Source organism: Rhamphochromis longiceps, linkage group LG22, assembly GCF_057381845.1.
Source record: "Rhamphochromis longiceps isolate RC_006_pf linkage group LG22, R_longiceps_female_GT1.1, whole genome shotgun sequence".
NCBI classification, from domain to species: Eukaryota; Metazoa; Chordata; class Actinopteri; order Cichliformes; family Cichlidae; genus Rhamphochromis; species Rhamphochromis longiceps.
In genome coordinates, this window is record NC_140577.1 from 36,575,700 (window position 1) to 36,585,699 (window position 10,000).

The 10,000-nt window shown below is 43.7% G+C and overlaps 1 protein-coding gene and 1 long non-coding RNA gene across 4 annotated transcripts in view; both read right to left on the reverse strand.

The window, feature by feature from the left end:
- Positions 1-3,873: 3,873 nt before the first annotated feature.
- On the reverse strand, positions 3,874-4,955 carry LOC146644461 (uncharacterized). The gene is made up of 3 exons (XR_014909394.1): positions 4,755-4,955; positions 4,599-4,666; positions 3,874-4,521 (listed from the first exon to the last, which is right to left on the reverse strand). It is a non-coding gene; the product is annotated as an uncharacterized LOC146644461 (long non-coding RNA).
- Positions 4,956-9,761: 4,806 nt separating this feature from the next.
- LOC146644462 (uncharacterized) overlaps positions 9,762-10,000 on the reverse strand; it is a 20,019-nt gene continuing 19,780 nt past the window's right edge. The window contains exon 5 of one of the 3 annotated variants that reach the window (XR_014909339.1): positions 9,762-10,000. This exon is cut by the window's right edge and continues 875 nt beyond it. The gene's annotated coding sequence lies outside the window, so the exon portion shown is untranslated. The other 2 variants (XM_085396416.1, XM_085396417.1) reach the window with 2 other exon arrangements.

The following is a 10,000-nucleotide window of genomic DNA, read 5'->3' on the forward strand; positions in this document are numbered from 1 at the left end:
AAAGGTAACTTGTTTTGTAAATAAATGTAGATATAAAAGGAGGAATTTTGTTTGTTAAAACAATGACAAAAATGTTTCTGAACATGCGTAGAACCGTTTAAACTTTTCCCCATACACTGAACAACAGGCAGGTAAGTGTCTTAAAGTCTTAGCATTTCTTTCACACTTTACTTTCTGAACCTTTTGTTCAGTTTCAGCAAGAGCTGGTTTTCTAAATTAACAGAGGCAATCCGACTTCGTTTGGCAGTGAAGAGTAGACCAGCACAGCTAAAAAGTCGTTCACACGCAGCAGAAGCAGGCAGAGCTGTGTTCAGTTTAAGAGAGAGGCTTTTGATGGCTGAGAAGGAGTGCAGCAGCTCCATGGTGTCTGTGGCACAAGCAAGGTAACCATCAAGCTCAGCTGCACTTTGGTCTGGAGAAGAATTCATCTTCATCAGATGACTCTTTGCTGATCCTCACTCTCATGCTCTGTCGTTTCAAGATGTTGTTTGATGTATGTCAAGGCTGTAATTGCAAGTAGATAACACAATTTTGTTATTTAAATTTCAGTGATTATTCCTGAACACAAATTTAAAATCGGCAAATTCTCAAAAAGGATTGTTTAGTATTCAGGACAGACCATCAATAACTTACAACGTATTAGGTGAAATACTCACTTAAGCATGTGTTCAAATGTAAAAATACACAAAAATGGGATCACATGAATCCTTACCAGCCTCTATTACATCTGCTCTGTCAGTCCAGGAAGTCTTGAACTTGGGTAAGAGGACTGCAGCTGCAGCCAACTCTGGATCCTCCATCATCGCTCCAAAACGCTTTTGAAGGCCATTTTGCAGGGCTCTGATGAGTGGCACGCATGTCTTGCTTGATGTCTCCAGCCTGCTAAGTTTGGACAGTAGTTGTTGGATTACTGGCAGGAGCCATCCCATAAAGGAAGTGGACTCAGACTGAAGGATGTTTGAAGCTTTCACCAGTGGCTTCATGGTGGTACAGTACTCCCTAAGGAATGCAACTTCTGCAGGACTCAACCTGTAAGACACAACAACAAAACCCACCATGACTATAATAGGGATCTTCTGATTTAATATTAAGAGTCTGCTCACGTTTTTAACCATACATTAAGGAAAATTCACAAAATTTGCAACCATATTGGTAGGTGTCCAATTTTACTCACATTTTCACCTTGAACTCCTCACAAATGCTCCTGATGGCATCTTCCCCCTTCTCATCAATGATGCGTATTATCCTTTCAATGGCAAGGTAGGTTGAATTCCATCGTGTTGCATTGGGACGAATGATCTGTAGCTCACACTTGTCCTCTACCACTTCATTAGCCAAATGAGATCGGCCAGTTTTGTTCCAAATGGCCTGGCATTTTGCAAAGGTTGCACGGGAGAGCCTCTTGTAGGTTTCATTCATGCTCTCTGCTAGGGCAGCATCAGTTGTTGCCACAAGGTTTAGCAGGTGACATGCACATCGCTGATGAGGCGGAAGTTGATACTCCAAACCAGAGTCTTCATCAAGAATTGCACTTGCCTCATGGTAGTCAATATGGTCAGTCAGGTCAAGAGTTTCTGGGTCTGCTTCATCTTCAGCTTCATCTGCATCATTTTGTGCCCCAAACATGTGGAAGGCCTTGACAAAGTTGGATCCACTATCAGTTGTGGTTCTTACAACTTTGCCTCTAATCTTGTATTGGCAATGGATATCATCAAGCGCACCAGCAAGCATGTCAAATGTGTGAGACCCTCTCAATCTTTTGCATGCTAGTGCTGCAGATCTTCTTTCCAGGGACGCTTCCTCTATCCAATGGCATGTGACTCCAAGGTAACTTTTCTGATGAGCTGACCAACAATCAGTAGTGGTAGCAACAAATTTGACTTTATCCAATGCTGCAACCAAAGTCATCTTCATGTGATCAGCAGCTTCACAGATTCTGGCACGGACAGCGGGTCTGGAGATGACTTTGGCTTGAGGTTGTAATGTGGTAACCAATTCTTTGAAAGATGGCTGTTCTACCACTGCAAATGGCTGTAGACCCTCACATATGAAATTGATGACAAGCTTGTCAACAGTTGCTTGTGGAACATGTTTGTTTGCAGCTCTCAACATCAGGTCTGGTAACTTGTGTATTTGCTGAGAGCTTGTTTGGTGTGGCTGTGGTCTTTCGCTGTCGAGATGTTGATGCCACAGTGATATTGTACTGCTCAGTCTTCGATGGATGTTTCCTCTGTAGAGATAAATATTATCATACGTCAGGTTCATACATTACTTCATAACATCACTGTGATTAACACTAAAAGAAAACACATTTTTAAAACATTATTCAACTAGACTTGAGCTAATCTTTGATTGTTGAGCATAGTATAAAAGAGTGGTGAATTGGTCAAATTTTGCAGATATATTGCTGTATTTATTCACAAGTGTAAACCAATTTTGAACGATCATTGCAAAAAACATGAATTTCAACATTCCTACGAATTGTAGCTCAATTATGCATGCACACACGCACATTAGCTAGCTCCGTCTTATTTTAATATCAGGCTAACCAATGGCGGTGACAATATCTTAGCCAAACTAGTAACCTTAACACACATGAAAAATAAGAAAGCAATATCATACACGTATAGTTGTAAAACCTCTTACCTCAGTGTGTTTTTTTTAGATTAGATGCTGAAGTCTTGTAAGCTGAAATGACTGTAGAGGTCAAACAAAGTTTGCACTGCATCTGGACGCTGTCTCCTTTTCTTCCTCTGTACACGAAAAATTCCTCCAGGTATGGCCACGGGCACGCGTCCTCCGTCTTTTCTACGTCGTTTTCATGGTTGACAGTGTTGTCCTCTGTCTCCATTTTGGCTTCTTTGTCTCCAAATCTTTCGTCTATAAAGTAGTTTATACTCCACCATTTAGCACCTCCAGACACCTGTGCCTGCTGCTGCAGCGGAGTTTATTCTTTGCTTACGTCTTAAATTGGCGCGGTTGCGATTGCACGGCCTTATTGGCTGCAAAAATGCAGACGAAAGGTTTGAATATTAATTCAAATTGTGGGCGTACTCAGTAGTGACTTTTGATTTTATAAGTAGCGAAGTAGATTACATGGTGTAAGTTGTACTCAAGTATGAGTAAAATTACACACTTGAAAAATTACTCGTAAAAGTACAAGTACCCAAAAAATGTACTTAATTACAGTAACGTGAGTATTTGTAATTCGTTACTTCCACCCCTGGATGGCAGGGATGTGTGCATGTGTGATAAAAGAAAGAACTTTAGATGACAACAGTAACAGAAGACCCTTATCCTCTAACATGCTGTAATTTAAAGATATACACATGTACATCCCGCTTACATCTACTATTAAAATTACACACACATACACAGGAGGCGGTCCTGAGATCTGCTATTGATTATAAGCTGTCATACAAACACATGTCTGTATGAGTAACTGCCAGTCAAAAGTTTGGACCCTCTCATTTAATGGTTCTTCTTTATTTTACTTTCCAGGAGGAATTACGAGCCCCGATCATCACGTCAGTGGAGAGAGTGGACAGCTTCCGGTACCTGGGTGTCCACATCACTCTGTCATGGTCCTGCAACATCAACACCCTGGTTAAGAAAACCCGCCAGCGTCTCTTCTTCCTCAGAACACTTAGAGACTTCCATCATGTGGTTGACGGTGCTCAAGAACTTCCACTCCTGCACCATCAAGAGCGTCCTGACGGGAAACATCTGCACCTGGTTTGGGAACAGCACCAAGCAGGACAGATCTGCAAAGAGTGGTGAAGGCATCATTCGATCAGAGCTTTCCGACCTGCTGTCCAGGGGCCCGTTCTTCGTACCTCGCTAAGTAGGTTAGCCGGATTAGATTGTTGACGATTTCGCGTGATCCTGGATCAGTCGGTTCCCCGAAGCTCATCCGGGACTTGCTGTCATAGCAACAGAGCCGTAAGCGTAAACCTGCTCGGGAGCAGGTTTACTTTATGTAAACAGGATTAGATCGCGGCCACGCAGGTATGTCCGCTTCATTTATACGAAAGCAACAGCGATAAATAAATAACATCAATGTAACTGAAGATAATGCAGCACTTGATCCTTTTATTGATGTCACACAGATACATACAGGTCATTTCCTAAAAAAGGGAAATGTACTATTAACATTCTATTACATGTATGTGATTATTACAGATGTAATTCATATTTCAGAGTAGTAATTGTAAATTACTTCGTGTAATCAAGATGAGAGACCACGGCTATAAAAGCCAAGGTGGATTTGGGAAGCCTGTCGCAGCCATGTCCTGTCCGTTTACGCGAGCAACCCATTGCGGAAGGTGCAAGATTGATAAGGAGAGTCCTCAGAATTCAGCGTATATTGCGGGACAGACAGGATCCTTTAGCTCAGCGCGACAGTGTGCTCATTGAGAGATATCGATTTTCCCGTGAGGATATTATTTACTTAACCAACTTGTTGACGAGGGGGTGCAGGACCACCACCTGTCTTTTTTTGCTCTGCCCTTTTCTTGGTTGCTGTTATAAACAAACAAACAGATTATTTCAGGGTCTCTTTCCAAGAGACGACAAGCAATATAAGTGATAAATATTACCATTCTGTAGAATATTCTTATATTTCACTTTTACTTGTTCCCATGTTCTAGTGGGTCCTGTTGTGGCTCTAATGTGAAAGAGGATATAATATAACAATATAATATAATGTAATATAATATTGGATAATATAGTGTAATATAATAAATCTACCCTACCGCCTACTGGTGTTGGCCAGAGGGGCCGATGGCGCAATATGGCAGCCTCGCTTCTGTCAGTCTGCCCCAGGGCAGCTGTGGCTACACCTGTAGCTGCCTCCACCAGTGTGTGAATGTGAGAGTGAATGAATAGTGGCATTGTAAAGCGCTTTGGGTGCCTTGAAAAGCGCTATATAAATCCAATATATTATTATTATTATTGTTATTATTAAATTACTTACGAGTTTGATTTGTCAGCAACTTCCTGCCAGCCCTCTCTCCTTGCTTTTGCAGCCTTTGCAGTGTTCCCTTGCGTTCTGATTAAACTCTGAAACTCCTGAAATCCCTCACTCAGGAGTTCTTGCTCTGCTGCCGAAAAATACCGAGCCGAGCGCGCTCCTTCGACATTTTCGCCGACCAATCAGAGGGTTGCCGATCAATGTTTCTACTATCGATGCGTAGCCCCTTTTATGACACCCAGTGATGTCACATTACTGCGTCCAGCTGTACTAATCGTCAACAGCAGGTGTGTTCGGGGAACCGGATTAGCGAGCTCACGGTTAGCGCGATGATTTGATCTTGGATGTGTCATTTGATCTTGGATGTAGTAAGCGACGTACGAAGAACGGGCCCCAGGTGTAGGACTCATTCACCGCACACACTGTTTATCTGCACACCTCTTATCATTTCTCTCTTAAATTGTTATTTGCACATTTTTTTTACTGTAAATTTCCAAGTTAAAATCTGTCAGTTCTGTCATGATCTGTAAATTCTTTAATGGTCTGCCATTGCACAGCAACAAGCATTTCAACACGTCATACTGTGTATGGTTGTGTGTGATAGCTTTATGCTACAAACCTATTCACTGGAACGTTAAGGACAATTTAATTACACAGCAAAGCAAGACACGAGTAGGCAAAGTTCTTCATGTTTCTCGTGCACGGGAGAGAACTGGACAAACGCCGTTCCTTCGCTTGACCCCAGTTGCTCTCATCTGCTCCCCCGTAACACTGCTCTTTTATTGAGGCTACATGAATATGCATAGGTGCATTAACATGCGACGTCTACATACACACAAAGAGTACCTTGCCTGTGCGTTGTGTGTGTGTGTGTGTGTGTGTGTGTGTGTGTGTGTGTGTGTGTGTGTGTGTGTGTGTGTGTGTGTGTGTGGGGTCAGAGCGTGACCCCATAAACGACTTCCCTAACCCTGCTGGTTTGGAAGTCCAACAGTTCATCTAAACAAAAGGCTCTTAGCCTAAAACAGATATAGGCACGTTTCTCCTACCATAAAACAATAAGAGCAGGTACGCCCTCTCCCATGCTCCCAGAATAAGGGTGTGAATGCCAGAACACTCTGGAATGCACACCAAGCCTTTGCAGACTGCTAAAGATCACACATCCTATCACTACACAATCGATCATACACCTCTAAGCATATATGGTTAAATATTTCTAAGCATAAATGACAATAAACAATATAAATCTGACAGTGTGTGTGACAAACAATATTTGAATTTGATTATAGATACAAACTGAAGACATCAAATATTTGGAATTATGTAGCAAAGAGAAAATTGATAAATAACTAAATATGTTTTATACAGTGGATGCAAAAGTATTGGGCCCCCTTGAACTTTACCACATTTTGTCACATTACAGCCACAAACATGAATCAATGTTATTGGACTTCCAGGTGAAAGACCAACACAAAGTGGTGCACACGTGAGAAGTGGAACGAAAATCCTACATGACTCCAAACATTTGTTACAAATAAATAACTGCAAAGTGGGGTGTGCGTAATTATTCAGCCCCTTTGGTCTGAGTGCAGTCAGTTGCACATAGACGTTGCCTGATGAGTGCTTATGACTAAACAGAGTGCATCTGTGTGTGATCTAATGTCAGTACAAATACAGATGCTCTGTGACGGCCTCAGAGGTTGTCTAAGAGAACATTGGGAGCAACAACACCATGAAGTCCTGCTTTTGCAAGCCACTGTATTTTAGATTCCTGACAGTAGCCGCCCTTTGCCTTGTTGACAGCGCTGCAAACCCTCGGCCTTCTGTCATTGAGCTTCATGATGTCGTCACCTGAAATCTCACAGGTGAGCCTGTCAGGGTGCAGTTGTGGAGTTTCTTGCCTTCTTAATGGGGTTGGGACCATCAGTTGTGTTGTGCAGCGGTCAGGTTGGTGCACAGCTCACAGCTCTGTTTGACAACTGATACAAATCATATTATGGCGAGAACCAATCAGCTAAGTAAAGAGAAACAACAGCCCATCATTACTGTAAGGACTGAAGGTCAGTCAGTCTGCAACACTGCTAAAGCTTTGGCCCCAAGTGCAGTCGCAAAAACATCAAGACTACGATGAAACTGTCTGACATGAGGACGCCCCAGGAAAGGAAGACCAAGAGTCCGTCTGCTGCTGAGGATACATTCATCTGAGTCACCAGCCTCAGATCAGAGCCCAGATAGATGCCACACAGCTCCAGTAGCAGACACATCTGTACATGTTCAGAGGAGACTGTGTGAATCAGGCCTTTATGGTCAAATAGCTGCTGAGAAACACGACTAAGGAAAAGCAACAAGAAGAGATTTGTTTGGGCCAAGAAACACGAGGAATTAGACCATCTGTGCTTTGGTCTGATGAGTCCACAGCTGAGATCTTTGGTTCCACCTGTTGTGTCTTTGTGCGATGGTGAACGATGGTCTCTACATGCACTGTGAAGCCTGGAGCAGGAGGTGTGATGGTGTGGGGGGGCTTTGCTGCTGACACTGTTGGGGATTTATTCAAAATGGAAGGCAGACTGAAGCAGCATGGCTCCCACAGCATCCTGCAGCCACATCCCATCATTTATTCTTCAGCAGGACAATGGCCCCGAACACACCTCCAGGCTGTGTGAGGGCTCTGTGACCAAGAAGGAGAGATGGAGTGCTACACCTGATGGTCTGGCCTCCAGTCACCTGACCTAAACCCAGTGGAGATGGTTTGGGATGAGATGGAGGACCAACAAGAGCTCAGCATCTCTGAACTCCTTCAAGACTGTTGGAAACCTTTTCAGGTGACGACCTCGTGAAGCTCATGGAGAAACTGCAGAGAGTCAGCAAAGCAGCAATCAAAGCAAAGAATCTAAAAAATAAAACATGTTTGGAGTTATTTCACTTTTTTCTACATAATTCCATCTGTGTTCGGTCAAATTTGTGATGGCTTCAGTGAGAATCTACAATGTAAACAGTCATGAAAATAAAGAAAAACCATTAAATCAGAAGCTTTGTCCAAACCCTTGACTGGGCGGTTTATCCTTCAAGCTCGGGTCCTCTACCAGAGGCCTGGGAGCTTGAGGGTCCTGCGCAGTATCTTAGCTGTTCCCAGGACTGCGCTCTCCTGGACAGAGATCTCCGATGTTGTTCCCGGGATCTGCTGGAGCCACTCGCCTAGTTTAGGAGTCACTGCACCGAGTGCTCCGACTGGGACCACTGTTACCTTCACCCTCCACATTTTCTCGCGCTCTTCTCTGTGTTAGGGTACCTGGGTCGTTGACCCAGTGGTTTCAGTTTTGTACCTTTTTATTTGTGTTCTTATCTTAGTTTATTTTTGTGAAGGTTTTGGTTTCTGTTTTGCATTTCTATTTTTCCCCAGTTCTTCTTGGTGTGTGATTATGTGGTTCTTAGGTTTTGGTTTCCTTACTCCCTCTATTCTGTGTCCAGTCAGGGTCTGTCTGCCCTGGTCCCACGTCTCTGTTCCCTCTGTTGCAGTGTCTGCTTGTGAGTCTGTGTCTGTGAGTTCAGTCTGTTTCCTGTTTTACTTTGAAAGTCTGTGTCTGTTGTTAATGTGTCTGGTTGTGCTTCCCTTGTCTCGTTAGCCCTGATTTGCCCCAGCAGTGTTTCCTTCCTGTTTCCTATCCCTGATTGCTCCCTCTGTGGTCGTGTCCAAATTCATGGGCTGCATCCTCCTGAGGACCCAGCCTTCGCGGTCTATGTGGGCCGGGTCCTCAGAAGGTCGGGTAGGCCGGAAGTAAACGGCCGTGAAATTGGACGGTCTCGCCTTCTGATCAGCGTCGCCACTGTCTCGGTGGAGTTTAATAAACTCGGCCGTCTGCTTCTTGCTATCTAAAATATAACAGGACACTGGCGTAAATTCTCGACTGCCTCACACGTCTGTTTAATCAGTTTTCTGTTTGACGTTTATTCAGCTGTGTGAAAACCACCCGGGGGATTAATAAAGTTTTATTTTATCTAATCTAATAACTTTAATCTCAGCCAAACCGATTTACTCACGAACAAACAAAACACTGAAAAAAGCCCAACAATAACATTTTTAGGTTGTCTAAGTGACTTATATATTACGTTTAACCCGAGCAGCGAAACTCCGCGGTGTTCTGAAAATGATGTGCCGGGAGTTGTGCCGTTCTCGGCCGCATCAGTAACCCTCGAGCTCCCGGCTAGCTGTCGAGCTGGTGGGTAGCAGACGCCTCTGAAAACGTGGAAGCACTTTTGCAAATATGCGATATCTTGATAAACCGAGCAGATATTTGATGTTTACACAACTACTTTCTCGCCTGAAAATATGTTAAAAGTTTATTTTGTGACCCAGAAAGATTAGTATGAGTAATTTTAAAACTTAGTAGCGGCCGCCATTGTTGGAAACTGGAGTTTGGCTGGGCCGCGCTATGAATTCTGGAATATGGTGGGCCACGAAGGACACACCCGACCCATCCTTCAAATTCGGGGAAAAGGAGGACGCATTTGTCGGCTGCATTCAGAGGAGTCTACGAATTTGGACAGCCTTCGGCTCGTCGCTGTGACGTAATCGGTCTACAAATGCGGCCTCATGAGGAAGCAGCCCATGAATTTGGACGCGACCTGTGTATTTAAGCCCTGTGTTTCTGTGTCTGTGTTGCGATCTACCCTCATTCATGCTGTGTTTTCTGGCTGTCTGCGTAAGTTGATTTGGAAGTTTGCTACTTTTTGAGTTCAGCATTAAAGCTGTATTTAAGTTCACCTTTGGTTTCCGTGAGTCTGCATTTTGGGTCCTTTTCCTGCCTGCACACAGCCTTCACATCTGAGCGCTTGGTATTTCTCCAGCTTCTCGTGTTCCTTCTTCCTGATGTTGCTGTCATTGGGAACCGCTACATCGATCGCTACGGCCGTCTTCTTCATCTCTGCCGCTGCTAGGAAGCCCTTTTGGATGCGAGCTGCCACATTCACAAACCTATAGAAGTCCAGGTGTTTTCTTCTTCATGCGGATTTTCTGTCAAACTTATTTTGCTG